Source organism: Oncorhynchus mykiss, chromosome 21 (genome assembly GCF_057628025.1).
Source record: "Oncorhynchus mykiss isolate SJ-2025 chromosome 21, ASM5762802v1, whole genome shotgun sequence".
In the NCBI taxonomy this organism is placed as follows: Eukaryota; Metazoa; Chordata; class Actinopteri; order Salmoniformes; family Salmonidae; genus Oncorhynchus; species Oncorhynchus mykiss.
The window spans coordinates 31,750,529-31,778,169 of NC_143042.1; the positions used below are offsets into that span (position 1 = coordinate 31,750,529).

Consider the following 27,641-nt stretch of genomic DNA (forward strand, 5'->3'; position numbering starts at 1 on the left):
TCGCCTAGCAGCACGAGCTCTGAAGATAGATGGGGGGCAATCAGTTCACATATGGTGTCCAGAGCACAGCTGGGGGCAGAGGGTGGTCTATAGCAGGCGGCAACGGTGAGAGACTTGTTTTTAGAGAGGTGGATTTTTAAAAGTAGAAGTTCAAATTGTTTGGGTACAGACCTGGATAGTAGGACAGAACTCTGCAGGCCCTCTTTGCAGTAGATTGCAACACCGCCCCCTTTGGCAGTTCTATCTTGTCTGAAAATTTTGTAGTTTGGGATTAAAATTTCTGAATTTTTGGTGGTCTTCCTAAGCCAGGATTCAGACACAGCTAGAACATCCGGGTTGGCAGAGTGTGCTAAAGCAGTGAATAGAACAAACTTAGGGAGGAGGCTTCTAATGTTAACATGCATGAAACCAAGGCTATTACGGTTACAGAAGTCGTCAAAAGAGAGCGCCTGGGGAATAGGAGTGGAGCTAGGCACTGCAGGGCCTGGATTCACCTCTACATCGCCAGAGGAACAGAGGAAGAGTAGAATAAGGGTACGGCTAAAAGCAATATTAATTGGTCGTCTAGAACGTCTGGAACAGAGAGTAAAAGGAGGTCTCTGGGGGCGATAAAATAGCATCAAGGTATAATGTACAGACAAAGGAATGGTAGGATGTGAATACAGTGGAGGTAAACCTAGGTATTGAGTGATGAAGAGAGAGATATTGTCTCTAGAAACATCATTGAAACCAGGAGATGTCATTGCATGTGTGGGTGGTGGAACTAATAGGTTGGATAAGGTATATTGAGCAGGACTAGAGGCTCTACAGTGAAATAAGCCAACAAACACTAACCAGAACAGCAATGGACAAGGCATATTGACAAGTAGAGGCATGCTTAGTCGAGTGAGTAGAGAGGTTGGTTGGGGGTCACGGCGATCTAGACAGCCAGCCAGGCCATCGGTAGCAAGCTAGCACAGGATGGAGGTCTGTTATTAGCCACCTCCTGCGTTCCGTCAGTAGATCAGTGGGTTTCCGTGTGGTAGAGGGGATTAATCCAAATCACACAACAACAAAAAAAAACGATAGATATAGTTATAGAGGCCCAAGAAGAAAAATAATAATAATAAAAATAAATAAATAAATTGTCCGATTGTCTATTCAGATAGCAGCCGATAAGACAGCTGACGGTTAGCGGGCCGCAGATGGGCGCCCAGGCAACGTCGCGACGGAGGACCCAGCCGGATACCTCCTTCGGGTAGACAACGTCGGAAGTCCAGCCGTGAAGGCCCGGTGGGGCTCCGCGTAGGCAGCAAAACGGGTCCGGATAGACGATTGCAGCCCAGGAGTGATTGATGGAACTCCTCAGCTGGCTAGCTCCGGAACAATCAACAATAATTGATGTTTGCTCCGGAATCGACGAAAGCCGATAGTCACACGGATAGCAGCTAGCTAGCTGTGAGATCCAGGTATGAATGTCCAGAGCCAGCGGCCGAAATCCAGGGACATGGAGAGAAAAATTGGTCCGGTATGTTCCGCTCCGAGCCGTGCTGCGCTGCGCCGTACAAAACTGGCGATAGATTATAGCTTCTTGGAGGATTACAGATATGAGGTAAATAATACTTTGTTTTAAATAAATATAAATTGGTGAGGCGGGAGAGTGTTTCGAAGATGAGTTTATGGAAAATAAAAAAATATATATAAAAAGGTATTTGAAAGAAGTTGTAAATATATATATATATATACGGGACACGACAAGACGAGGACAAAAGACGTCTGAACTGCTATGCCATCTTGGAAAGCATATCATTCCAGTATTGATTAGAAATGTTGTCACATCTGTCAGTGTTATGTTGTAGGAACAACACTGGACACCATTAGGAATTGGGGCAGGAATGTCAGTGTCACCATTGAGAGGTAAAAACCTGCTCTGTGCTGGGAAGAGCAATATGTTGCAATGCTCCAGCAACATACAATTACAATGTATGCTATTCATTTCAAATGACTAAACAAAGAGGGTATTTTTCTGCATGCATTATTGTCTGCCCTCTCTAATCCATGGTTTATTATCGGGGCTCAGCAGGAAAGTGGAGATGGAACAGCTGTTTTTCAGCTTGTGCAGATGGAGACGTACTTCCTCAGTTTTTAACAGTGTAATTGTTAGATCAATGAGTATAATTGATCTCTCTGGTTAAAGTATTTAGAACCTTTCTGATTACAGAAAACTGAAGACGATGGGGAGGAAGAACAGCATCCTCCATCGATAGTCCCCCACCAGCAGTCTCTTCCAGACTGCACTCCACAGACTGCAGAGTAACAGATCGATAGTCCCCCATCAGCAGTCTCTTCCAGACTGCACTCCACAGACTGCAGAGTAACAGATTCATGGTCCCCCACCAGCAGTCTCTTCCAGACTGCACTCCACAGACTGCAGAGTAACAGATTGATGGTCCCCCACCAGCAGTCTCTTCCAGACTGCACTCCACAGACTGCAGAGGAACAGATTGAGGACCAATCTGGAGGGAACCTTCAGTCTGCTGCTAGAACGGAGGTTCCTCTGTGGCCTGATGAAAAAATATACAGGTTATATATATAGGAACAAGTCAACTCATATCAGTTATATGATCATTCTTGGTGGAAAAACACAATAATAATGTGTATTCGTATCTGTTTTTCTGTTGCTAATGATCTGTTGTTGGATGGTAACAGAGTAATTGCATAGCAGCTTCTGTCATTTCTGAATGTTTTTTGTTTAGATTGAATTTCCTTTAACATATTTTCTGTCTGTTTAATCTGTTATCAATAGATGGTCAAGGAATTGATTTTCTGTTATCAATAGATGGTCAAGGTATTGATTATTTGTTATCAATAGATGGTCAATGTATTGATTATCTGTTATCAATAGTAGGTCAAGGTATTGATTATCTGTTATCAATCGATGGTCAAGGTATTGATTATCTGTTATCAATAGATGGTCAAGGTATTGATTATCTGTTATCAATAGATGGTCAAGGTATTACCAAGGTATTGTCATCCGCCTGTCCAAAAGGCCACGTCGTAGTAGCATTCCGTTTTATTGAAGGACTAAAACCTGAGGAGACGAGTGTCACATCCTGATCTGTTTCACCTGTCTTGGTGATTGTCTCCACCCCCCTCCAGGTGTCACCCATTATCCCCAGTGTATTTATATCTGTCTTCTCTGTTTGTCTGTTGCCAGTTCGTTTTGTTTAGTCAAGACTACCTGCAGTTTTCCCCGTGCTCCTGTCATTCTCTAGTTCCTGTTCTCTAGTTTTCCCATTTTTACCATTCTGCCTGCCCTGAGCCTGCCTGCCCTGAGCGTGCCTGACTACCAGCGGTTTTCCCCATGCTCATGTCAGTTCCTGTTTTCTAGTTTTCCTGGTTTTGACCATTCTGCCTGACCCTGACCCTGAGCCTGAGCCTGCCTGCCCTGCGCTGCCCTGACCCTGACCCTGCCTGCCCTGCCCTGCCCTGCCTTGACCCTGACCCTGCCTGCCCTGCCCTGCCCTGATCCTGAGCCTGCCTGCCTGCCCTGACCCTGCCCTGCCCTGCCCTGACCCTGACCCTGACCCTGAGCCTGCCTGCCCTGACCCTGACCCTGAACCTGACCCTGAGCCTGAGCCTGAGCCTGACCCTGACCCTGAGCCTGAGCCTGCCGTTCTGTACCTTTCGGAGTCTGCTCTGGATTACTGACCTCTGTCTGTCCTTGACCTGTCGTTTACCCCCCCCCCCCCCCCCCTCTGTCCCCCCCCCCCTGTCTGTGTAATAAAATGTTGCTACTTCGAAACTGTCTGCATCTGGGTCTTCTCCTGAGCCTTGACAGAAATCAATTCTTGTTGCTCCATCGTTCTTTCGTGGGAATCACAGCTACATTTTAGTTTGTAACGTGGGATTATTTTAATGCAACAGTTCTCTCATCAATAGCCAGGGGAACAACAGTTCTCTCATCAATAGCCAGGGAAACAACAGTTCTCTCATCAATAGCCAGGAGAACAACAGTTCTCTCATCAGTAGCCAGGGAAACAACAGTTCTCTCATCAATAGCCAGGGGAACAACAGTTCTCTCATCAATAGCCAGGGGAACAACAGGCCTCTGTCTGGGTCAGGAAGGCCTCTGTCTGGGTCGGGAAGGCCTCTGTCTGGGGCAGGAAGGCCTCTGTCTGGGGCAGGAAGGCCTCTGTCTGGGGCGGGAAGGCCTCTGTCTGGGGCAGGAAGGCCACTGTCTGGGGGTGGGAAGGCCTCTGTCTGGGGCGGGAAGGCCACTGTCTGGGGCGGGGAGACCTCTGTCTGGGGCGGGAAGGCTTCTGTCTGGGGCGGGGAGGCCTCTGTTTGGGGCGGGAAGGCCTCTGTCTGGGGCGGGAAGGCCTCTCTCTGGGGCAGGAAGGCCTCTGTCTGGGGGCGGGAAGGACACTTTGAAAGTATCATGCTAAGATTCATAATACCGAGATACTGGTGATTTTATGAACTTAATCAGATCTAAATTATTTTATTGTCACTGAATGTATTATGTACTAATCAAATGTGTTAAACATGTTGTTAAATTTGTAGTGTAGCCAATTCATTAATTCAGCCTAGTCATTAATTCAGCCTGTTCATTAATTCAGCCTAGTCATTAATTCAGCCTATTCATTAATTCAGCCTATTCATTAATTCAGCATGTTCATTAATTCAGCCTGTTCATTAATTCAGCCTATTCATTAATTCAGCCTGTTCATTAATTCAGCCTGTTCATTAATTCAGCCTGTTCATTAATTCAGCCTAGTCATTAATTCAGCCTATTCATTAATTCAGCCTATTCATTAATTCAGCCTGTTCATTAATTCAGCCTATTCATTAATTCAGCCTATTCATTAATTCAGCCTGTTCATTAATTCAGCCTGTTCATTAATTCAGCCTATTCATTAATTCAGCCTGTTCATTAATTCAGCCTGTTCATTAATTCAGCCTGTTCATTAATTCAGCCTGTTCATTAATTCAGCCTATTCATTAATTCAGCCTGTTCATTAATTCAGCTTGTTCATTAATTAAGCCTGCTCATTAATTCAGCCTGTTCATTAATTCAGTCTATTCATTAACTCAGCCAATTCATTAATTCAGCCTATTCATTAACTCAGCCTATTAATTGTGATAATATTATATGCTAATTATGTTCTTGACAGTCGACTTTAACTCAGAAAACAATTGTCCCGAAGCCAAACCTAGTTGACTAACACTGTTTTATAGTATTCCATGGCCTTTACTGGCCAACTGCTGTTATGGTTATGATATACTATGGTGTTGTGTCACTAGACTTTGACCAGATATTATTACATCCAAAGATCAACTGTACCTAGAATATAGATACAGAGAGACTTGTCATCAGGAAGGTGCTCTCTCAGCACAACGGAAAATATCTCACTGACTTGACATGTTCTGGTTGTGAATTCAGGCTACAAGGTAAGAATCTTCCCAGGAATTATTGTAAAGTGTGTAGAGACATTAAATGTCTGGTGTTATTTTAGTATAGTGAATGACAGTAAAACACTCAGATCTAACAGTCCATTTCACCTGGGACAGCTACGTGACAGTTCAATCATACAAAATGGCGCTAACTGGGTGTAGTCAAGTCACATTAAAACATGTTGTTCATATAGCTAACTGGGTGGAGTCAAGTCACATTCAATAACATGTTGTTCATATATTCCTATATTCTGGTTATTTTACAATTTGTATATTTTTTATGTATAAATTGTAAGTCGACAAATTGTGTGTAAATTTATGTATAAATTGTAAGTCGATATCAGAACATTTGTTGTTTTCTAAATTACAATGAGCTCCTGCTTCCTGTGTAATTTGGTATGAAACCACTGAACAGACTTTTCTTAACATTAATATTATGAACTGAATTCAGTAACAGCATCATAATATCATACCTGTTGAACAAAGCAACACACTAGAATGAGAGAAAATATTAAAAGAGAAAGTGAGACATTATTATTCATATTATTATATATTATATTGTTATTATTATATTATATTATTATTATTAATATTATTATATATTATATTATTATTATTATATTATTATTATTATTATATTATATTATTATTATTATTATGGACAAAAGGTGAAAAATATAAATCACGACTACATATTCATGTGATGATTAAATCACCTGACTGTTTAGATGGGTCCGTTAGTAAATGTTTTATTTCTAAGAGATCATGAATAAAAGAGAACATATGACCTTCAAGAATTACTGTGTTAACCACAACCAACATGTTGGATCTCTGTTTAGTTGTCACTGTGTTAACCACAACCAACATGTTGGATCTCTGTTTAGTTGTCACTGTGTTAACCACAACCAACATGCTGGATCTCTGTTGAGTTGTCACTGTGTTAACCACAACCAACATGTTGGATCTCTGTTTAGTTGTTACTGTGTTAACCACAACCAACATGTTGGATCTCTGTTTAGTTGTTACTGTGTTAACTACAACCAACATGCTGGATCTCTGTTTAGTTGTCACTGTGTTAACTACAACCAACATGCTGGATCTCTGTTTAGTTGTCACTGTGTTAACCACAACCAACATGTTGGATCTCTGTTTAGTTGTCACTGTGTTAACCACAACCAACATGTTGGATCTCTGTTTAGTTGTCACTGTGTTAACTACAACCAACATGCTGGATCTCTGTTTAGTTGTCACTGTGTTAATTACAACCAACATGCTGGATCTCTGTTTAGTTGTCACTGTGTTAACTACAACCAACATGCTGGATCTCTGTTTAGTTGTCACTGTGTTAACCACAACCAACATGTTGGATCTCTGTTTAGTTGTCACTGTGTTAACCACAACCAACATGTTGGATCTCTGTTTAGTTGTCACTGTGTTAACCACAACCAACATGTTGGATCTCTGTTTAGTTGTCACTGTGTTAACTACAACCAACATGCTGGATCTCTGTTTAGTTGTCACCGTGTTAACCACAACCAACATGTTGGATCTCTGTTTAGTTGTCACTGTGTTAACCACAACCAACATGTTGGATCTCTGTTTAGTTGTCACTGTGTTAACCACAACCAACATGTTGTATCTCTGTTTAGGGATCAGTGCTCTAAAATGAGTCTCTCTGGGGAGAGAGAGGAGGGGGTCCCTGCCTCTAAAATGAGTCTCTCAGGGGAACATGACAGCAAAGCTAAGAGGTGAGATGACAATGCTGTTTAAGAATTATTAAAGATTTAATTTCTAAAACGTTAAATCCACATTTTTTTCAGATTTGTTATTTTTCATCAGAAATTATCTATAGACACAATCATTTAGCCTACTATTAATTATTGCCTAATATTTTATCATAACATTGTTGTTTTGAGTAATTCTGATCTTTGTTACAAGCTGAATTTTGACATGATTACCGTTATATCAACACTATTCACTCCTGTTTAAACCAAAAGGATTCTATCTTCCTTAATATACAGAACCACTATAGAACCCTTTATAGGAGGTAAGAAAGTGTCTAAGTATACAGTATATATAGAATATATCAAATCAAATCAAATCTAATTTTATTTGTCACATACACATGGTTAGCAGATGTTAATGCGAGTGTAGCGAAATGCTTGTGCTTCTAGTTCCGACATTGCAGTAATAACCAACGAGTGATCTAGCTAACAATTCCAAAACAACTACCTTATACACACAAGTGTAAAGGGATAAAGAATATGTACATAAAGATATATGAATGAGTGATGGTACAGAGCGGCATAGGCAAGATGCAGTAGATGGTATCGAGTACAGTATATACATATGAGATGAGTATGTAAACAAAGTGGCATAGTTGTATTACATAAAGATGCAGTAGATGATATAGAGTACAGTATATACGTATACATATGAGATAAATAATGTAGGGTATGTAAACATTATATTAAGTAGCATTGTTTAAAGTGGCTAGTGATATATTTTACATAAATTCCCATCAATTCCCATTATTAAAGTGGCTGGAGTTGAGTCAGTGTGTTGGCAGCAGCCACTCAATGTTAGTGGTGGCTGTTTAACAGTCTGATGGCCTTGAGATAGAAGCTGTTTTTCAGTCTCTCGGTCCCAGCTTTGATGCACCTGTACTGAACTCGCCTTCTGGATGATAGCGGGTTGAACAGGCAGTGGCTCGGGTGGTTGTTGTCCTTGATGATCTTTATGGCCTTCCTGTGATATCGGGTGGTGTAGGTGTCCTGGAGGGCAGGTAGTTTGCCCCTGGTGATGCGTTGTGCAGACCTCACTACCCTCTGGAGAGCCTTACGGTTGTGGGCGGAGCAGTTTCCGTACCAGGTGGTGATACAGCCCGACAGGATGCTCTCGATTGTGCATCTGTAGAAGTTTGTGAGTGCTTTTGGTGACAAGCTGAATTTCTTCAGCCTCCTGAGGTTGAAGAGGCGCTGCTGCGCCTCCTGAGGTTGAAGAGGCGCTGCTGCGCCTTCTTCACGATGCTGTCTGTGTGGGTGGACCAATTCAGTTTGCCTGTGATGTGTACGCCGAGGAACTTAAAACTTACTACCCTCTCCACTACTATTCCATCGATGTGGATAGGGGGGTGTTACCTCTGCTGTTTCCTGAAGTCCACAATCATCTCCTTAGTTTTGTTGACGTTGAGTGTGAGGTTATTTTCCTGACACCACACTCTGAGGGCCCTCACCTCCTCCCTGTAGGCCGTCTCGTCGTTGTTGGTAATCAAGCCTACCACTGTTGTGTCGTCCGCAAACTTGATGATTGAGTTGGATGCGTGCGTGGCCACGCAGTCGTGGGTGTACAGGGAGTACAGGAGAGGGCTCAAACGCACCCTTGTGGGGCCCCAGTGTTGAGGATCAGTGGGGTGGAGATGTTGTTACCTACCCTCACCACCTGGGGGCGGCCAGTCAGGAAGTCCAGTACCCAGTTGCACAGGGCGGGGTCGAGACCCAGGGATGGGTTAGGGCAGTGTGCAGTGTTGTTGAGATTGCATCGTCTGTGGACCTATTTGGGCGGTAAGCAAATTGGAGTGGGTCTAGGGTGTCAGGTAGGGTGGAGGTGATATGGTCCTTGACTAGTCTCTCAAAGCACTTCATGATGACGGAAGTGAGTGCTACGGGGCGGTAGTTGTTTAGCTCAGTTACCTTAGCTTTCTTGGGAACATGAACAATGGTGGCCCTCTTGAAGCATGTGGGAACAGCAGACTGGGATAGGAACTGATTGAATATGTCCGTAAACACACCAGCCAGCTGGTCTGCGCATGCTCTGAGGGCGCGGCTGGGGATGCCGTCTGGGCCTGCAGCCTTGCGAGGGTTAACACGTTTAAATGTTTTACTCACCTCGGCTGCAGTGAAGGAGAGTCCGCATGTTTTGGTTGCGGGCCGTGTCAGTGGCACTGTATTGTCCTCAAATCGGGCAAAAAAGTTATTAAGTCTGCCTGGGAGCAAGGCATCCTGGTCCGTGACTGGGCTGGTTTTCTTTTTGTAATCCGTGATTGACTGTAGACCCTGCCACATACCTGTTGTGTCTGAGCCGTTGAATTGAGATTCTACTTTGTCTCTATACTGACGCTTAGCTTGTTTGATTGCCTTGCGGAGGGAATAGTTACACTGTTTGTATTCGGTCATGTTTCCGGTCACCTTGCCCTGATTAAAAGCAGTGGTTCGGGCTTTCAGTTTCACGCGAATTCTGCCATCAATCCACGGTTTCTGGTTTGGGAATGTTTTAATCGTTGCTATGGGAACGACATCTTCAACGCACGTTCTAATGAACTCGCTCACCGAATCAGCGTATTCGTCAATGTTGTTGTTTGACGCAATACGAAACATATCCCAGTGATGGAAGCAGTCTTGGAGCGTGGAATCAGATTGGTCGGACCAGCGTTGAACAGACCTCAGCGTGGGAGCTTCTTGTTTTAGCTTCTGTCTGTAGGCAGGGAGCAACAAAATGGAGTCGTGGTCAGCTTTTCCGAAAGGAGGGCGGGGCAGGGCCTTATATGCGTCGCGGAAGTTAGAATAGCAATGATCCAAGGTTTTACCAGCCCTGGTTGCGCAATCGATATGCTGATACAATTTAGGGAGTCTTGTTTTCAGTTTAGCCTTCTTAAAATCCCCAGCTACAATGAATGCAGCCTCAGGATATGTGGATTCCAGTTTGCAATGAGTCAAATATAGAACCCTAAGTATACAGAGTATATATAATATATATAGAACCCTTTATAGGAGGTTAACCTGTCTGAGTAGACAGTATATATATAATATATATAGAACCCTTTATAGGAGGTTAGGAAGTGTCTGAGTATACAGTATATATAGAATATATATAGAACCCTTTATAGGAGGTTAGGAAGTGTCTGAGTATACAGTATATATAGAATATATATAGAACCCTTTATAGGAGGTTAGGAAGTGTCTGAGTATACAGTATATTTTGAAAATATATAGAACCCTTTATAGGAAGTTTGGAAGTGTCTGAGTATACAGTATATAAAGAATATATATAGAACCCTTTATAGGAGGTTAGGAAGTGTCTGAGTATACAGTATATATAGAACCCTTTATAGGAGGTTAGGAAGTGTCTGAGTATACAGTATACAGTGCCTTGCGAAAGTATTCGGCCCCCTTGAACTTTGCGACCTTTTGCCACATTTCAGGCTTCAAACATAAAGATATAAAACTGTATTTTTTTTGTGAAGAATCAACAACAAGTGGGACACAATCATGAAGTGGAACGACATTTATTGGATATTTCAAACTTTTTTAACAAATCAAAAACTGAAAAATTGGGCGTGCAAAGTTATTCAGCCCCCAGTTAATACTTTGTAGCGCCACCTTTTGCTGCGATTACAGCTGTAAGTCGCTTGGGGTATGTCTCTATCAGTTTTGCACATCGAGAGACTGACATTTTTTCCCATTCCTCCTTGCAAAACAGCTCGAGCTCAGTGAGGTTGGATGGTGGCATTTGTGAACAGCAGTTTTCAGTTCTTTCCACAGATTCTCGATTGGATTCAGGTCTGGACTTTGACTTGGTCATTCTAACACCTGGATATGTTTATTTTTGAACCATTCCATTGTAGATTTTGCTTTATGTTTTGGATCATTGTCTTGTTGGAAGACAAATCTCCGTCCCAGTCTCAGGTCTTTTGCAGACTCCATCAGGTTTTCTTCCAGAATGGTCCTGTATTTGGCTCCATCCATCTTCCCATCAATTTTAACCATCTTCCCTGTCCCTGCTGAAGAAAAGCAGGCCCAAACCATGATGCTGCCACCATCACGTTTGACAGTGGGGATGGTGTGTTCAAGGTGATGAGCTGTGTTGCTTTACGCCAAACATAACGTTTTGCATTGTTGCCAAAAAGTTCAATTTTGGTTTCATCTGACCAGAGCACCTTCTTCCACATGTTTGGTGTGTCTCCCAGGTGGCTTGTGGCAAACTTTAAACTACACTTTTTATGGATAGCTTTAAGAAATGGCTTTCTTCTTGCCACTCTTCCATAAAGGCCAGATTTGTGCAATATACGACTGATTGTTGTCCTATGGACAGAGTCTCCCACCTCAGCTGTAGATCTCTAAAGTTCATCCAGAGTGATCATGGGCCTCTTGGCTGCATCTCTGATCAGTCTTCTCCTTGTATGAGCTGAAAGTTTAGAGGGACGGCCAGGTCTTGGTAGATTTGCAGTGGTCTGATACTCCTTCCATTTCAATATTATCGCTTGCACAGTGCTCCTTGGGATGTTTAAAGCTTGGGAAATCTTTTTGTATACAAATCCGGCTTTTAACTTCTTCACAACAGTATCTCGGACCTGCCTGGTGTGTTCCTTGTTCTTCATGATGCTCTCTGCGCTTTTAACGGACCTCTGAGACTATCACAGTGCAGGTGCATTTATACGGAGACTTGATTACACACAGGTGGATTGTATTTATCATCATTAGTCATTTAGGTCAACATTGGATCATTCAGAGATCCTCACTGAACTTCTGGAGAGAGTTTGCTGCACTGAAAGTAAAGGGGCTGAATAATTTTGCACGCCCAATTTTTCAGTTTTTGATTTGTTAAAAAAGTTTGAAATATCCAATAAATGTCGTTCCACTTCATGATTGTGTCCCACTTGTTGTTGATTCTTCACAAAAAATACAGTTTTATATCTTTATGTTTGAAGCCTGAAATGTGGCAAAAGGTCGCAAAGTTCAAGGGGGCCGAATACTTTCGCAAGGCACTGTATATAGAATATATATATAGAACCCTTTATAGGAGGTTAGCCTGTCTGAGTATACAGTATATATAGAATATATATAGAACCCTTTATAGGAGGTTAGGAAGTGTCTGAGTATACAGTATATATAGAATATATATAGAACCCTTTATAGGAGGTTAGGAAGTGTCTGAGTATACAGTATATATAGAATATATAAAGAACCCTTTATAGGAGGTTAGCCTGTCTGAGTATACAGTATATATAGAACCCTTTATAGGAGGTTAGCCTGTCTGAGTATACAGTATATATATAATATATATATAGAACCCTTTCTATGAGGTTAGCCTGTCTGAGTATACAGTATATATAGAACCCTTTATAGGAGGTTAGCCTGTCTGAGTATACAGTATATATAGAATATATATATAGAACCCTTTCTAGGAGGTTAGCCTGTCTGAGTATACAGTATATATAGAATATATATATAGAACCCTTTATAGGAGGTTAGCCTGTCTGAGTATACAGTATATATAGAATATATAAATAGAACCCTTTCTAGGAGGTTAGCCTGTCTGAGTATACAGTATATATAGAATATATATATAGAACCCTTTCTAGGAGGTTAGCCTGTCTGAGTATACAGTATATATAGAACCCTTTATAGGGCTCTTTGGTCAGAACTCTAGAGGTTCTTCTTCACTGAATTGATCTTCATTATATCCAAACACACTGGTGGTCAGGAGGCATCTCTTTGTTTGAATGATGGTCCACCTCAACTCTGGATGACTTTTTTTTTACAGTACAATACATCATAATACATACATTACAATACAATACAATATAATACAATACATTATAATAAACTAAATAAATCACTGAGGAAAACAGACAACAGGCCATATTATAACCTATGTGTTGTGGTAATAGTGGGTAAAATCACTGGGGAAGACAGGGTATACATTTTTGAAAATGTATTACAAAATAAAAACTGATATCACATTTACCTAAGTATTCCGACGCTTTGGCAGTGATTACAGCCTTGATTCTTCTTGGGTATGACCCAACAAACTTGGCACATCTCTATTTGAGGAGTTTCTCCCATTCATTCTTCTCTGCAGATCCTCTCAAGATCTGTCAGGTTGGATGGGGAGTATTGCTGCACAGCTATTTTCAAGTCTCTCCAGAGATGTTTGAGATCAAGTCTGGGATTTGACTGGGCCACTCAAGGACATTCAGAGACGTGTCCTGCGTTTTCTTGGGTGTGTTCAAGGTGTTTGTCCTGTTGGAAGGTAAACCTTCGCCCCAGTCTGAGGTCCAGAGCAGGTTTTCATCAAGGATTTCTCTTTACTTTGCTCCACTCATCTTTCCCTCGATCCTGACTAGTCTCCCAGTCCCTGCCTCTGAAAAACATGCTCACAGCATGATGCTGCCACCACATTTGCTTCACCGTAGAGATATTGCCAGGTTTCCTCCAGACGTGACGCTTGGCATTCAGGCCAAAGAGTTCAATCTTGATTTCATCAGACCAGAGAATCATGTTTCTTATGGTCTGGGCCTTTGGGTGCCTTTTGGCAAACTCCAAACGGGCTTTCATGTGCCTTTTACTGAGGTGTGGCTTCCATTTGGCCTCTACCATAAAGGCCTGATTGGTGGAGTGCAGAAGAGATGGCTGTCCTTCTGGAAGGTTCTCCCATCTCCACAGAGGAACACTGGAGCTCTGTCAGAGTGATCATTGGGTTGTTGGTCACCTCGCTGACCAAGGCCCTTCTCCCCCGATTGCTCAGTTTGGCCGGCCGTCCAGCTCTAGGAAGAGTCTTGGTGGTTCCAAACTTCTTCCATTTAAGAATGATGGAAGCAACTGTGTTTTTGGGGACCTTCAATGTTTTGGTACCCTTCCCCAGACATACCTTGTGAACGGTGGGACCTTATATAGACAGATGTGTGCCTTTCCAAATCATGTCCAATCAATTGAATTTACCACAGGTGGACTCCAATCAAGTTGTAGAAACATCTCAAAGATGATCAATGGAAACAGGATGTACCTGAGCTCAATTTCAAGTCTCACACCAAAGGATCTGAATACTTAAAGTACCAGTCAAAAGTTTGGTCACACCTACTTATTCAATGGTTTTTCTTTATTTTTACTATTTTCTGCATTGTAGAGTAATAGTGAAGACATCAAAACTCTGAAATAACACCTATGGAATCATGTATTTGAGATTCTTCAAAGTAGCCACCCTTTGCATTGATGCCAGCTTTGGACACTTTTGGCATTCTCCCAACCAGCTTTGTGAGGAATGCTTTTCCATCAGTCTTGAAAGAGTTACCACATATGCTGAGCACTTGTTGGCTGGTTCTCCTTCACTATGCGATCCAACTCATCCCAAATCATCTCAATTGGGTTGAGGTAGTGTGATTGTGGAGGTCAGGTCATCTGATGCAGTGCTCCATAACTCCTTCTTGGTCAAATAGCCCTTACACAGTCTGGAAGTGTGCCTGGTCATTGTCCTGTAAAAAAAAATGATAGTCCCACTAAGCACAAACCTATAGAAGGACTATAGTATGGTGTAGATACTTTAGTCCCCAGATGTCTTAACCTAGAGGATTATAGTATGTTGTAGATACTCTAGTCCCCAGAGGTCTTAACCTAGAGGACTATAGTATGTTGTCGATACTCTAGTCCCCAGAGGTCTTAACCTAGAGGACTATAGTATGTTTTAGTGAAGGTTCATACTTTGGCTATTGGAGATATTTGCACTTATTGTTCACTGATGGAAAAAGCTCACCAGCTCACTTTTGTCCAAAACCAGTTGTGTTTGACCTGTTTATTCTACAGTAATGGTTTTAAATATATTGTATCTCCTGCAGTTGATGTCTCCTAAATGGTTTTAGTGGTTCCATTGCTGTATTTGACCACTAGGTGGAGACACTGTCCATCAGTCAATCCATCAAATGTATCTTATATAGCCCCTCTTACATCAGTGGATGTCACAAAGTGCTGTACAGAAACCCAGCCTAAAACCCCAAACAGCAAGCAATGCAGGTGTAGAAGCACGTTGGCACGTTTCCTGAAGTCCACAATCATCTCCTTAGTTTTGTTGACGTTGAGTGTGAGGTTATTTTCCTGACACCACACTCCGAGGGCCCTCACCTCCTCCCTGTAGGCCGTCTCGTCGTTGTTGGTAATCAAGCCTACCACTGTTGTGTCGTCCGCAAACTTGATGATTGAGTTGGAGGCGTGCGTGGCCATGCAGTCGTGGGTGAACAGGGAGTACAGGAGAGGGCTCAGAACGCACCCTTGTGGGGCCCCAGTGTTGAGGATCAGCGGGGAGGAGATGTTGTTGCCTACCCTCACCACCTGGGGGCGGCCCGTCAGGAAGTCCAGTACCCAGTTGCACAGGGCGGGGTCGAGACCCAGGGTCTCGAGCTTGATGACGAGCTTGGAGGATACTATGGTGTTGAATGCCGAGCTGTAGTCGATGAACAGCATTCTCACATGGGTATTCCTCTTGTCCAGATGGGTTAGGGCAGTGTGCAGTGTGGTTGAGATTGCATCGTCTGTGGACCTATTTGGGCGGTAAGCAAATTGGAGTGGGTCTAGGGTGTCAGGTAGGGTGGAGGTGATATGGTCCTTGACTAGTCTCTCAAAGCACTTCATGATGACGGATGTGAGTGCTACGGGGCGGTAGTCGTTTAGCTCAGTTACCTTAGCTTTCTTGGGAACAGGAACAATGGTGGCCCTCTTGAAGCATGTGGGAACAGCAGACTGGTATAGGGATTGATTGAATATGTCCGTAAACACACCGGCCAGCTGGTCTGCGCATGCTCTGAGGGCGCGGCTGGGGATGCCGTCTGGGCCTGCAGCCTTGCGAGGGTTAACACGTTTAAATGTCTTACTCACCTCGGCTGCAGTGAAGGAGAGACCGCATGTTTTCGTTGCAGGCCGTGTCAGTGGCACTGTATTGTCCTCAAAGCGGGCAAAAAAGTTATTTAGTCTGCCTGGGAGCAAGACATCCTGGTCCGTGACTGGGCTGGATTTCTTCCTGTAGTCCGTGATTGACTGTAGACCCTGCCACATGCCTCTTGTGTCTGAGCCGTTGAATTGAGATTCTACTTTGTCTCTGTACTGGCGCTTAGCTTGTTTGATAGCCTTGCGGAGGGAATAGCTGCACTGTTTGTATTTGGTCATGTTACCAGACACCTTGCCCTGATTAAAAGCAGTGGTTCGCGCTTTCAGTTTCACACGAATGCTGCCATCAATACGCGGTTTCTGGTTAGGGAATGTTTTAATCGTTGCTATGGGAACGACATCTTCAACGCACGTTCTAATGAACTCGCACACCGAATCAGCGTATTCGTCAATGTTGTTATCTGACGCAATACGAAACATCTCCCAGTCCACGTGATGGAAGCAGTCTTGGAGTGTGGAGTCAGCTTGGTCAGACCAGCGTTGGACAGACTTCAGCGTGGGAGCCTCTTGTTTTAGTTTCTGTCTGTAGGCAGGGATCAACAAAATGGAGTCGTGGTCAGCTTTTCCGAAAGGGGGGCGGGGCAGGGCCTTATATGCGTCGCGGAAGTTAGAGTAACAATGATCCAAGGTCTTTCCACCCCTGGTTGCGCAATCGATATGCTGATAAAATTTGGGGAGTCTTGTTTTCAGATTAGCCTTGTTAAAATCCCCAGCTACAATGAATGCAGCCTCCGGATAAATTGTTTCCAGTTTGCAGAGAGTTAAATAAAGTTCGTTCAGAGCCATCGATGTGTCTGCTTGGGGGGGGATATATACGGCTGTGATTATAATCGAAGAGAATTCTCTTGGTAGATAATGCGGTCTACATTTGATTGTGAGGAATTCTAAATCAGGTGAACAGAAGGATTTGAGTTCCTGTATGTTTCTTTCATCACACCATGTCACGTTGGCCATGAGGCATACGCCCCCGCCCCTCTTCTTACCAGAAAGATGTTTGTTTCTGTCAGCGCGATGCGTGGAGAAACCCGTTGGCTGCACCGCTTCGGATAGAGTCTCTCCAGTGAGCCATGTTTCAGTGAAGCAAAGGACGGTACAGTCTCTGATGTCCCTCTGGAATGCTACCCTTGCTCGGATTTCATCAACCTTGTTGTCAAGAGACTGGACATTGGCAAGAAGAATGCTAGGGAGTGGTGCACGGTGTGCCCGTCTCCGGAGTCTGACCAGAAGACCGCCTCGTTTCCCTCTCTTTCGGAGTCGTTTTTTGGGTCGCTGCATAGGATCCACTCCGTTGTCCTGTTTGTAAGGCAGAACACAGGGTCCGCGTCGTGAAAAACATATTCTTGGTCGTACTGATGGTGAGTTCACGCTGATCTTATATTCAGTAGTTCTTCTCGACTGTATGTAATGAAACCTAAGATGACCTGGGGTACTACTGTAAGAAATAACACGTAAAAAAACAAAAAACTGCATAGTTTCCTAGGAACGCGAAGCGAGGCGGCCATCTCTGTCGGCGCCGGAAGTTATTGTTATTGTTGATTATAACAGAACATGGCCAAGATGTTCAAATGTTTATGGATGACCAGCAGGGTCAAATAATAATAATCACAGTTGTTGTCGCGGGTGCAGCAAGTCAGCACCTCAGGAGTAAATGTCAGTTGGCTTTTCATAGCCGATCATTCAGAGTATCTCTACCGCTCCTGCAGTCTCTAGAGAGTTGAAAACAGAAGGTCTAGGACAGGTAGCACGTCAGGGTTCCATGGCCGCAGGCAGAACAGTTGAAACTGGAGCCAGGATATCTCTGAGGCATGGTCCTAGGGCTCAGGTCCTCCAAGAGAAAGAGAAAGAGAGAGAGAGAGATAGGAAGCGAGAGAAAAAGAGAGAGAGAATTAGAGAGCATACTTAAATTCACAAAGGACACCAGATAAGACCTGATAAATACTCCAGATATAACAGACTGACCCCCCCACCCCCCCCCCCCCCCCCCCGACACATAAACTACTGCAGCATAAATACTGAAGGCTTTGACAGGAGGGGTCGGGAGACACTGTGGACCCGTCCGATAATGGCCTGGGCCATAATGGACTGGGCCAAACAGGGAGGATATATCCCCAACCACTTTTCCAAAGCACAGCACACATGTTCGCCGAATACAACCTGTGTAGACGGTACAGTGAAATGCTTACTTGTGTGATTATTCTGATGAAGGCCTGAGCGTTGAGCTTTTAAACTTGCTTAAAACCTCTTAAGCCTACCCCCTCCTTTTTCGAACATTTTGTTAAAAATCGCGCAACTTTTCAGCGTCCTGATACTCATGCCAGGAATATAGTATATGCATATGATTAGTATGTGTGGATAGAAAACACTCTGAAGTTTCTAAAACTGGTTAAATCACGGCTGTGACTATAACAGATTGTGTGTTTCATCGAAAAGCGCAAGAAAAACTGCTCACTGAAAGCTAAAAATAATATCCATGCGTCACTTTCATGGATTGTTAAAAGGGCACAAAATGAATTATGGACCTGCATGCAATTCCTACAGATTCCACACGATGTCGCCATTGTCGTCATTATCCGGGGAGTTATTTGTTGGTAAAACCAACTAACTGGATTCAATTTCTTCCGGTCTCCGCCAGGATGTTTTGAAGTGCACATTTTCGGCCATTGATTTGAAGACGAGGAGCTATTGAATACACATCGCCCTGTGATCATTTTGATAGATTATAAACGTTTACTAATACCTAAAGTTGGATTACAAAAGTATTTCGAAGTGTTTTGTGAAAGTTTATCGTCGACTTTTTTAATTTTAAAAAATGACGCTGCGTTTTAAAACAATGTTTTTTTCTGAATTACACAGCTTCCATAGATGGCTATTTTGGGTATATATGGACCGATTTAATCGAAAAAAAGACCCAATAGTGATGTTTATGGGGCATATAGGAGTGCCAAGAAAGAAGCTCGTCAAAGGTAATGAATGTCTTATATTTTATTTCTGCGTTTTGTGTAGCGCCGGCTACGCTAAATCTTTTGTTTACGTCGCCTTCAGGCATTTTGGGGTGTTGCATGCTATCAGATAATAGCTTCTCATGCTTTCGCCGAAAAGCATTTTAAAAATCTGACTTGTTGGCTAGATTCACAACGAGTGTAGCTTTAATTCTATACCCTGCATTTGTATTTTGATGAACGTTTGAGTTTTAATGAGTACATTTAGCATTTAGCGTAGCGCATTTGCATTTCCAGGTGCCTAGTTGAGACATCTGCGTCTCAAGTAGGAGCAAGAAGTTAAATAAAACAAATATTTATTTATGGTCAGCTATGCGCCCTTTCCTTTTCAATTCTGATTATATTTTTTGGGTAAACTCACGTTGGTTGAGCGACCTCCACTACATTCCAGGCTTCACATCGTGAAATATGCTGAGGCAAATTACAGACAGTAGCCTACAAGTAGCAAAATATAACTCAATAGATAGAACATGACATGTGTTTCATATGGCTTGTGCTCTTGCTGCTGTTTAATGCTCTCGGTTTTCATGTGAAGCATATTTTTATACTTGTTTGTATCTATTGCAAAGACATTGGCAACTTTGTTCTGAAGTTATTGGTGATCACAGTGTCACGAAAGTCGTAGAGAGGAGACCAAGGTGCAGCGTGATTAATATCAAATCAAATCAAATCAAATTTTATTTGTCACATACACATGGTTAGCAGATGTTAATGCGAGTGTAGCGAAATGCTTGTGCTTCTAGTTCCGACAATGCAGTAATAACAAGTAATCTAACTAACAATTCCAAAACTACTGTCTTGTACACAGTGTAAGGGGATAAATAATATGTACATAAGGATATATGAATGAGTGATGGTACAGAGCAGCATAGGCAAGATACAGTAGATGGTATCGGGTACAGTATGTACAAATGAGATGAGTATGTAAACAAAGTGGCATAGTATAGTATAAAGTGGCTAGTGATACATGTATTACATAAGGATACCGTCGATGATATAGAGTACAGTATATACGTATGCATATGAGATGAATAATGTAGGGTAAGTAACATTTATATAAGGTAGCATTGTTTAAAGTGGCTAGTGATATATTTACATCATTTCCCATCAATTCCCATTATTAAAGTGGCTGGAGTTGAGTCAGTGTCAGTGTGTTGGCAGCAGCCACTCAGTGTTAGTGGTGGCTGTTTAACAGTCTGATGGCCTTGAGATAGAAGCTGTTTTTCAGTCTCTCGGTCCCAGCTTTGATGCACCTGTACTGACCTCGCCTTCTGGATGATAGCGGGGTGAACAGGCAGTGGCTCGGGTGGTTGATGTCCTTGATGATCTTTATGGCCTTCCTGTGACATCGGGTGGTGTAGGTGTCCTGGAGGGCAGGTAGTTTGCCCCCGGTGATGCGTTGTGCAGACCTCGCTACCCTCTGGAGAGCCTTACGGTTGAGGGCGGTGCAGTTGCCATACCAGGCGGTGATACAGCCCGCCAGGATGCTCTCGATTGTGCATCTGTAGAAGTTTGTGAGTGCTTTTGGTGACAAGCCGAATTTCTTCAGCCTCCTGAGGTTGAAGAGGCGCTGCTGCGCCTTCTTCACGATGCTGTCTGTGTGAGTGGACCAATTCAGTTTGTCTGTGATGTGTATGCCGAGGAACTTAAAACTTGCTACCCTCTCCACTACTGTTCCATCGATGTGGATAGGGGGGTGTTCCCTCTGCTGTTTCCTGAAGTCCACAATCATCTCCTTAGTTTTGTTGACGTTGAGTGTGAGGTTATTTTCCTGACACCACACTCCGAGGGCCCTCACCTCCTCCCTGTAGGCCGTCTCATCGTTGTTGGTAATCAAGCCTACCACTGTTGTGTCGTCCGCAAACTTGATGATTGAGTTGGAGGCGTGCGTGGCCACGCAGTCGTGGGTGAACAGGGAGTACAGGAGAGGGCTCAGAACGCACCCTTGTGGGGCCCCAGTGTTGAGGATCAGCGGGGAGGAGATGTTGTTGCCTACCCTCACCACCTGGGGGCGGCCCGTCAGGAAGTCCAGTACCCAGTTGCACAGGGCGGGGTCGAGACCCAGGGTCTCGAGCTTGATGACGAGCTTGGAGGGTACTATGGTGTTGAATGCCGAGCTGTAGTCGATGAACAGCATTCTCACATAGGTATTCCTCTTGTCCAGATGGGTTAGGGCAGTGTGCAGTGTGGTTGAGATTGCATCGTCTGTGGACCTATTTGGGCGGTAAGCAAATTGGAGTGGGTCTAGGGTGTCAGGTAGGGTGGAGGTGATATGGTCCTTGACTAGTCTCTCAAAGCACTTCATGATGACGGATGTGAGTGCTACGGGGCGGTAGTCATTTAGCTCAGTTACCTTAGCTTTCTTGGGAACAGGAACAATGGTGGCCCTGTTGAAGCATGTGGGAACAGCAGACTGGTATAGGGATTGATTGAATATGTCCGTAAACACACCGGCCAGCTGGTCTGCGCATGCTCTGAGGGCGCGGCTGGGGATGCCATCTGGGCCTGCAGCCTTGCGAGGGTTAACACGTTTAAATGTCTTACTCACCTCGGCTGCAGTGAAGGAGAGACCGCATGTTTTCGTTGCAGGCCGTGTCAGTGGCACTGTATTGTCCTCAAAGCGGGCAAAAAAGTTATTTAGTCTGCCTGGGAGCAAGACATCCTGGTCCGTGACTGGGCTGGATTTCTTCCTGTAGTCCGTGATTGACTGTAGACCCTGCCACATGCCTCTTGTGTCTGAGCCGTTGAATTGAGATTCTACTTTGTCTCTGTACTGGCGCTTAGCTTGTTTGATAGCCTTGCGGAGGGAATAGCTGCACTGTTTGTATTCGGTCATGTTACCAGACACCTTGCCCTGATTAAAAGCAGTGGTTCGCGCTTTCAGTTTCACACGAATGCTGCCATCAATCCACGGTTTCTGGTTAGGGAATGTTTTAATCGTTGCTATGGGAACAACATCTTCAACGCACGTTCTAATGAACTCGCACACCGAATCAGCGTATTCGTCAATGTTGTTATCTGACGCAATACGAAACATCTCCCAGTCCACGTGATGGAAGCAGTCTTGGAGTGTGGAGTCAGCTTGGTCGGACCAGCGTTGGACAGACCTCAGCGTGGGAGCCTCTTGTTTTAGTTTCTGTCTGTAGGCAGGGATCAACAAAATGGAGTCGTGGTCAGCTTTTCCGAAAGGGGGGCGGGGCAGGGCCTTATATGCGTCGCGGAAGTTAGAGTAACAATGGTCCAAGGTCTTTCCTCCCCTGGTTGCGCAATCGATATGCTGATAAAATTTGGGGAGTCTTGTTTTCAGATTAGCCTTGTTAAAATCCCCAGCTACAATGAATGCAGCCTCCGGATAAATTGTTTCCAGTTTGCAGAGAGTTAAATAAAGTTCGTTCAGAGCCATCGATGTGTCTGCTTGGGGGGGGATATATACGGCTGTGATTATAATCGAAGAGAATTCTCTTGGTAGATAATGCGGTCTGGAGTCAGTGAGTCAAACCATAAAAATATGTAGAGGGGCGGAGTCAGTGAGTCACAAACCAGTAAAATACATAGAGGGGGCGGAGTCAGTGAGTCACAAACCAGTAAAATACATAGAGGGGGCGGAGTCATTGAGTCACAAACCAGTAAAATACATAGAGGGGTGGAGTCAGTGAGTCACAAACCAGTAAAATACATAGAGGGGGCGGAGTCAGTGAGTCACAAACCAGTAAAATACATGGTGTGGTGGTTAGTTTCTGTATTACCAAATGAGGAGAGACAAACTTCACACAACAGTCAGAGTTATACTTAAACTACATCTTTAATAATAAAAGCTTTACATTAGCACTTGACTTTCAACGATTCGCCATTTCTAATGAACTGTTGAGTGTCAACACAATGGCTACTGAGATCTTTTATAGCAAAGATCCACCCCCTTTGACATGACAAACCACACATATTTAGGAACTGTTCACAAATAAATACTTTTACTTGAGAGAGGAATATCCCATAGCCAGTGTCATGTACTGTCATGTTGTGTCTTGTCTCTGTCCTTTCCCTTCACCCTGTCTCCCTCTGCTGGTCGTTGTTAGGTTACCTTTTCTCCCCCGCTTTCCCCCAGCTGTTCCTTGTCTCCTCTAACTACCCATTCACCCCGTTTCCCACCTGTTCCCTTTTTCCCTCTGATTAGGTCCCTATATCTCTCTCTGTTTCTGTTCCTGTCCTTGTCGGATTCTTGTTTGTTGTGTTTCATGCCTGAGCCAGACTATCGTCATGTTTGCTGTAACCTTGTCCTGTCCTGTCGGAATCTGCCGGTCTATCTGAGCCTACCTATGTTTGGTTATTAAAGAAGCTCTGTTTAAGTTAGTTCGCTTTTGGGTCCTCATTCACTCACCATAACAGAAGAATCCGACCAAGAATGGACCCAGCGACTTCGGATCCTCTCCACTCAGCCGTCGGGATCCAGGGAGCGATGCTAGGCAGACACGAGCAGGAAGTGTCTGCTGCTCGACATGCCGTTGAGACCCTGGCCACCCAAGTCTCCAACCTCACAGAACAGGTTCACCATCTCCGCCTCGATCCACCGGCCACTTCCAGGGCTTTCGAATCTCCGGAGCCCAGAATCAATAACCCGCCGTGTTACTCTGGGGAGCCCACTGAATGCCGCTCGTTCCTCACCCAGTGTGATATTGTGTTTTCTCTCCAGCCCAACACTTACTCCAGGAGCACTGCTCGTGTCGCCTACGTCATATCTCTCCTTATTGGACGGGCTCGTGAGTGGGGCACGGCAATCTGGGAGGCAAGGGCTGAGTGTACTAACCAGTATCAAGACTTTAAGGAGGAGATGATACGGGTTTTTGATCGATCTGTTTTTGGGGAGGAGGCTTCCAGGGCCCTGTCTTCCCTATGTCAAGGCAATCGATCCATAACAGACTACTCTATTGAGTTTCGCACTCTTGCTGTCTCCAGTGGCTGGAACGAGCCGGCCTTGCTCGCTCGTCTTCTGGAGGGTTTCCGCGCAGAGGTAAAGGATGAGATTCTCTCCCGGGAGGTTCCTTCCAGCGTGGATTCCTTGATTGAACTCGCTATTCGCATTGAGCGACGGGTTGATCTTCGTCACCGAGCTCGTGGAAAGGAGCTCGCGCTCTCCGTCGCCTCCCTCTCCGCATCACTACCATCTTCCTCTGCCGGCTCGGGTGCTGAGCCCATGCAGCTGGGAGGTATCCGCATCTCGACTAAGGAGAGGGAACGGAGAATCACCAACCGCCTCTGTCTCTATTGCGGTTCCGCTGGTCATTTTGTCACTTCATGTCCAGTAAAAGGCCAGAGCTCGTCAGTAAGCGGAGGGCTACTGGTGAGCGCTACTACTCCTGTCTCTCCTTCAAGATCCTGCACTACCTTGTCGGTCCATCTACGCTGGACCGGTTCGTCAGCTTCCTGCAGTGCCTTAATAGACTCTGGGGCGGAGGGCTGTTTTATGGACGAGACCTGGGCTCGGGAACATGACATTCCTCTCAGACAGTTAAAGGAGCCCACGGCCTTGTTCGCCCTGGATGGTAGTCCTCTCCCCAGGATTCAGCGTGAGACGCTACCTTTAACCCTCACTGTTTCTGGTAATCATAGTGAAACCATTTCTTTTTTAATTTTTCGTTCACCTTTTACACCTGTTGTTTTGGGCCATCCCTGGCTAGTTTGTCATAATCCTTCCATTAATTGGTCTAGTAATTCTATCCTCTCCTGGAACGTCTCTTGTCATGTGAAATGTTTAATGTCTGCTATCCCTCCTGTTTCCTCTGTCTCTTCTTCACAGGAGGAGCCTGGTGATTTGACAGGGGTGCCGGAGGAATATCACGATCTGCGCACGGTGTTCAGTCGGTCCAGGGCCACCTCTCTTCCTCCACACCGGTCGTATGATTGTAGTATTGATCTCCTTCCGGGAACCACCCCCCCCCCGGGGTAGACTATACTCTCTGTCGGCTCCCGAACGTAAGGCTCTCGAAGATTATTTGTCTGTAGCTCTTGACGCCGGTACCATAGTCCCCTCCTCCTCTCCCGCCGGAGCGGGGTTTTTTTTTGTCAAGAAGAAGGACGGGTCTCTGCGCCCCTGCATAGATTATCGAGGGCTGAATGACATAACAGTGAAGAATCGTTATCCGCTTCCTCTTATGTCTTCAGCCTTCGAGATCCTGCAGGGAGCCAGGTTTTTCACTAAGTTGGACCTTCGTAACGCTTACCATCTCGTGCGCATCAGGGAGGGGGACGAGTGGAAGACGGCGTTTAACACTCCGTTAGGGCACTTTGAATACCGGGTTCTTCCTTTCGGCCTCGCTAACGCTCCAGCTGTCTTTCAGGCATTAGTCAATGATGTCCTGAGAGACATGCTGAACATCTTTGTTTTCGTTTACCTTGACGATATCCAGATTTTTTCACCGTCACTCCAGATTCATGTTCAGCACGTTCGACGTGTCCTCCAGCGCCTTTTAGAGAATTGTCTTTTTGTGAAGGCTGAGAAGTGCACTTTTCATGCCTCCTCCGTCACATTTCTCGGTTCTGTTATTTCCGCTGAAGGCATTAAGATGGATCCCGCTAAGGTCCAAGCTGTCATTGATTGGCCCGTCCCTAAGTCACGCGTCGAGCTGCAGCGCTTTCTCGGCTTCGCGAACTTCTATCGTCGTTTCATCCGTAATTTCGGTCAGGTGGCAGCTCCTCTCACAGCCCTTACTTCTGTCAAGACGTGCTTTAAGTGGTCCGTTTCCGCCCAGGGAGCTTTTGATCTCCTCAAGAATCGTTTTACATCCGCTCCTATCCTTGTTACACCTGACGTCTCTAGACAGTTCGTTGTCGAGGTTGACGCGTCAGAGGTGGGCGTGGGAGCCATCCTTTCTCAGCGCTCCCTCTCTGACGACAAGGTCCACCCATGCGCGTATTTTTCTCATCGCCTGTCGCCGTCGGAACGTAACTATGATGTGGGTAACCGCGAACTGCTCGCCATCCGGTTAGCCCTAGGCGAATGGCGACAGTGGTTGGAGGGGGCGACCGTTCCTTTTGTCGTTTGGACTGACCATAGGAACCTTGAGTACATCCGTTCTGCCAAACGACTTAATGCGCGTCAGGCGCGTTGGGCGCTGTTTTTCGCTCGTTTCGAGTTCGTGATTTCTTATCGTCCGGGCTCTAAGAACACCAAGCCTGATGCTTTGTCTCGTCTCTTCAGTTCTTCAGTAGCCTCCACTGACCCCGAGGGGATTCTCCCTGAGGGGCGTGTTGTCGGGTTGACTGTCTGGGGAATTGAGAGGCAGGTAAAACAAGCGCTCACTCACACTCCGTCGCCGCGCGCTTGTCCTAGGAACCTTCTTTTCGTTCCCGTTCCTACTCGTCTGGCCGTTCTTCAGTGGGCTCACTCTGCCAAGTTAGCCGGCCACCCTGGCGTTCGGGATACGCTTGCTTCCATTCGCCAGCGTTTTTGGTGGCCCACCCGGGAGCATGACACGCGTCGTTTCGTGGCTGCTTGTTCGGTCTGCGCGCAGACTAAGTCCGGTAACTCTCCTCCTGCCGGCCGTCTCAGGCCGCTTCCTATTCCCTCTCGACCGTGGTCTCACATCGCCTTAGATTTTGTCACCGGACTGCCTTCGTCAGCGGGGAAGACTGTTATTCTTACGGTTGTCGATAGGTTCTCTAAGGCGGCTCATTTCATTCCCCTTGCTAAGCTTCCTTCTGCTAAAGAGACGGCACAAATCATCATCGAGAATGTTTTCTGAATTCATGGCCTTCCGTCAGACGTCGTTTCGGACAGAGGTCCGCAATTCACGTCTCAATTTTGGAGGGAGTTTTGCCGTTTGATTGGGGCTTCCGTCAGTCTCTCTTCCGGCTTTCACCCCCAGTCTAACGGTCAAGCAGAACGGGCCAATCAGACTATTGGTCGCATCTTACGCAGTCTTTCTTTTCGTAACCCTGCGTCTTGGTCAGAACAGCTCCCCTGGGCAGAATACGCCCACAACTCGCTTCCTTCGTCTGCGACCGGGCTATCTCCTTTTCAGAGTAGCCTCGGGTACCAGCCTCCGCTGTTCTCATCTCAGTTCGCCGAGTCCAGCGTCCCCTCCGCTCAGGCTTTTGTCCAACGTTGCGAGCGCACCTGGAAGAGGGTCAGGTCTGCACTTTGCCGTTATAGGACGCAGACTGTGAGGGCTGCTAATAAGCGTAGAACTAAGAGTCCTAGATATTGTCGCGGTCAGAGAGTTTGGCTCTCCACTCAGAACCTTCCCCTTAAGACGGCTTCTCGCAAGTTGACCCCGCGGTTCATTGGTCCGTTCCGTATTTCTCGGGTCATTAATCCTGTCGCAGTTCGACTTCTTCTTCCGCGATACCTTCGTCGCGTCCACCCGGTCTTCCATGTCTCCTGCATCAAGCCCGTCCTTCGCGCCCCCGCTCGTCTTCCCCCCCCCCCCCCCATCCTTGTCGAGGGCGCACCCATCTACAGGGTCCGTAGAATTTTGGACATGCGTCCTCGGGGCCGTGG

The 27,641-nt window shown here is 45.2% G+C and overlaps 2 pseudogenes across 2 annotated transcripts in view; one reads left to right on the forward strand and one right to left on the reverse strand.

Moving 5' to 3' along the window:
• Window positions 1-27,641, reverse strand: part of LOC149973044 (NLR family CARD domain-containing protein 3-like) — a 572,339-nt pseudogene that overhangs the window by 498,945 nt on the left and 45,753 nt on the right. The window lies entirely within an intron of this gene.
• LOC149973056 (NLR family CARD domain-containing protein 3-like) overlaps window positions 5,319-27,641 on the forward strand; it is a 31,402-nt pseudogene continuing 9,079 nt past the window's right edge. Inside the window, exons 1-2 of the transcript XR_016490082.1 lie at window positions 5,319-5,433; window positions 7,086-7,184. The product of XR_016490082.1 is annotated as an NLR family CARD domain-containing protein 3-like (transcript). The remainder of the gene's footprint in view (window positions 5,434-7,085; window positions 7,185-27,641) is intronic.